We start from the raw sequence: 4,063 nt of genomic DNA, 5'->3' as shown, positions 1-4,063 counted from the left end.
TGTGGTGCCGGCCTCAGACATAAGTCATGAGCTGGGGGTTCACCTAACCCTCTGACAGGGGCACTTAAATGTGTGCCAAATTTGTAAGAAGTCTGGAAATCCCCTTTAACTTATTGACTAAGCTGATAGACCGAGTCATAGGATCACATCTGTAGCAGTGAAGACCTCTTGTGAGTAAAACGCACGCACACACCCATTGTTCACCTCTACAGTGTTGTGTGATGTACAAATTATTAGGACAAGCCCCGGCAAAACGTTCTGCCCGGGTGACGGGACTCGACTCACGGAATGGAAAAAGATCTCTGTAATGAATGGGCAGGAAAATCTCCCCATCTATCTCACCGCATCAAGTCCTGGCAATGGCCAAGAGTCACATTTTCCTTTCCATATCTTATAATGCCAGATTTCTACAGTGGCTGCCAAATCCTGCTCGGGGCAAAGCTAGCTGGAGAGGTGAACCTAGGGGCAACATGTTTAGGGTTAGGTGGGCCCAATGGTTGGTGGAAGTCCTCTCTGGTTTCCGTCAGAGGGTCCGACACCAGGGACCCCTTGGATCAGCTGGTTGAAGTGATGGAGTGCGGCTTCCAGTTCAGTGTTTCCCGATGACTGGCCTCTACCTTCGTCTGCGGCACATGCATTGCAAGAACAAGAACAAGGATTCCTCCAGCCACGGAGAAAGCCAAATTAAAGCTGTGACATTTTGCAATGAAGGAAAAGGTAATTAGCGCCATAATTAGTATAACTATAGCGGCGCCGCTCTATTAGGGCCCTGTGGAATGGAGATGTATGGGCCATAACAGGGTCATTCAGTCATAGTGAGCCCTAGTGGGAATAAATAACAAAAATGGGTCAAATACCCAACTTGGCATAAAAGGTTCTGCCGCTCGGAAATCTGCTATCCTCAAAGGGTGAATCTTGTATATATCTGGGTGGCTGGAGCGCCCATCTCACAGAGGAAGACAAAAGATGGCAGGAATGCTCTGAGAGTTTGGACAGTCAGGCATTGCCTTAGGACCATGGGCATTAAAGGCATCCACTGATCAGGGGAACGGGGGGCTTTTGTTCCCCCATTCTGGATGGAGTGGTGGTCCAGCAGTGCAGACACTACTCCATTCATATCAATGGGAGTGTTGGAGATAGCCAAGTCATCCCATTGCAATTAATGGAGTGGTGCCTGACCACCCCTCCACTCAGACCCCTGTTTTAATGATCGTTGGGGCCAATCAAGCTGCCTCCAATTGCCAAAAGCTACTGTGATGGCTGAGTCAGGATAAACTCTGCATCCTGCCCAGTTTATGGTGGTGGCGTCCAGGGTACTCCCACTACTTAATAGAAGCAAAGATGCCTACGGCCCTGTCCTTCTCTGTAACTTCCAGCAGATGGATGAGCTGATCGGTGTGGGGTCCAGATGTGGCACCGCTCCCAATCAGATACTGATGACCAATCCTCTGAATCGGTTATCCGTATGAAAATCGACTGGGTGTCTTGCAGTGCTTACAATGAATGGAGAGGACAGGCAACAAATAGTCAGATGTATTCATGATATACCGGCCTTAGCCTCCTTCTGTTGATTGACAGCTTTATCCCTATTGCTGTGCATAGGGAGAAAGCTGTCAATCATCTAAGGAATTCTATCTTATGGTCAGAGAGAAAGCCCTAATGGAGCGGACAGGTTCCTTTTAAGGTGGCCAACAGGGAAACTTATATATCTTATTAGGGTCAGCGGTAAATAATATAGTTCTGCGGTCACCACTAGGGGGAGCTACTGTAATTACCACTTTTTAAGCCCATTCAGCCACTTGTCTGGCACACTGTAGTATACACCATGCTAGCACTTCTATATCACTGTCCTTTAAGACAGTAGACAATGAATGAGGAGTCATTGCTCTTTATAGTAGAAGTTACAACTCCTACGCTACATTGTTAACCCTTTCCCTAATTGTTTTATACATAAGCCACGATGACCAATATTTCTGCCCTTCTGTAGAAGGAATGCAGAACTGCTCAGGGCCGCCACTAAACATCTTACAATGTGACCTTAAAAAGGAGAACAAAACGCCCAAACAGTGATACAATAAAAGGGGAACACCACAAGTGAACCGAAAAATGAAATACATGTATTATGATGAAACCTGCTGATATGAAGAACGTTTCGATATCCCAATCATGGAAATAATCGGCATGTGCCGAGGAAACAGACAAAAAGGCCTTTCATTCACCGTAGATATAAGTCCATATTGCTTCATAGATGGTCAGGTTGACTTCATGTTTCTTGGTCTACGTTACTTGTCACTGTATTGTATGATTTTGCTACAAAGGGCACAAAAAAAGTAATTAATACAATAAAAGAAAGCGTATGGAATAATGGAACAGGGGTCCATAGATACATCATAGCTCTCGGATCAGGGGGGCTCCGATCCAAGCACCACATTAATGGTTTACCAGACAAAGCTCTGTACTCTTGCTAGTGGCCATGTGTGGTACTGCAGCTTTATTTATCTGAATGATCCTGATGTGCAGTGAGTTGTAATACCAGAAACCGCTGCTAACTAAAGTGTTGTTTCTGGTGAATAAAAATAATTTTATACAGCAACAACATATTCTGCAGCACTTTACAAGTTAGACAATGTGGCAAAAAATTAACGTATCAAACAATAGGAGTGAGGGCGCTGCTCGCGAGAGTTTACAATCTATAAAATGCAATGAAATATAAGCCATTAATATAAATGTAAGCCATAAATATTCAGTAGTCCCGGAAAACCCTTTTTAGACTAAGACCCTAAATCATGGAAATGCTGCACATTTTGCTGCGTTTTTTTTAAGCCAAAGTCAAAAGTGGCTTGCAAAGAAATATAAAGGAAGCCCTTATACGTCTCTAATACTCCTCTTATACATCTCTGACCCAAGTAGGGCTCACAATCTAAATTCCCTATCAGTATGTATTTAATTTGGGAGGAAAACCGGACTACTCCTCTAATACTCCTCTTATACTTCTCTTATACTCCTCTAATACTCCTCTTATACTTCTCTGATACTCCTCTTATACTTCTCTTATACTCCTCTTAAACTCCTCTTATACTTCTCTTATACTCCTCTTATACTTCTCTTATACTCCTCTTATACTTCTCTGATACTCCTCTTATACTTCTCTTATACTCCTCTTATACTCCTCTTATACTTCTCTTATACTCCTCTTATACTCCTCTTATACTCCTCTTATACTTCTCTTATACTCCTCTTATACTTCTCTTATACTCCTCTAATACTCCTCTTATACTCCTCTTATACTTCTCTTATACTCCTCTTATACTTCTCTTATACTCCTCTTATACTTCTCTTATACTCCTCTTATACTTCTCTTATACTCCTCTTATACTTCTCTTATACTCCTCTTATACTCCTATTATACTTCTCTTATACTCCTCTTATACTCCTCTTATACTTCTCTTATACTCCTCTTATACTCCTCTTATACTTCTCTTATACTCCTCTAATACTCCTCTTATACTTCTCTTATACTCCTCTTATACTCCTCTTATACTTCTCTTATACTCCTCTTATACTTCTCTTATACTCCTCTTATACTCCTCTTATACTCCTCTAATACTCCTCTAATACTCCTCTTATACTTCTCTTATACTTCTCTTATACTCCTCTTATACTCCTCTAATACTCCTCTAATACTCCTCTTATACTTCTCTTATACTTCTCTTATACTTCTCTTATACTCCTCTAATACTCCTCTTATACCTCTCTTATACTTCTCTTATACTCCTCTTATACTTCTCTTATACTCCTCTTATACTCCTCTTATACTCCTCTAATACTCCTCTTATATTTCTCTTATACTTCTCTTATACTCCTCTTATACTCCTCTAATACTCCTCTTATACTTCTCTTATACTTCTCTTATACTCCTCTAATACTCCTCTTATACTTCTCTGATACTCCTCTTATACTTCTCTTATACTCCTCTTATACTCCTCTTATACTCCTATTATACTTCTCTTATACTCCTCTTATACTCCTCTTATACTTCTCTTATACTCCTCTTATACTCCTC

Source organism: Leptodactylus fuscus, chromosome 8 (assembly GCF_031893055.1).
Source record: "Leptodactylus fuscus isolate aLepFus1 chromosome 8, aLepFus1.hap2, whole genome shotgun sequence".
NCBI classification, from domain to species: Eukaryota; Metazoa; Chordata; class Amphibia; order Anura; family Leptodactylidae; genus Leptodactylus; species Leptodactylus fuscus.
This window is presented reverse-complemented; position numbering follows the sequence as displayed.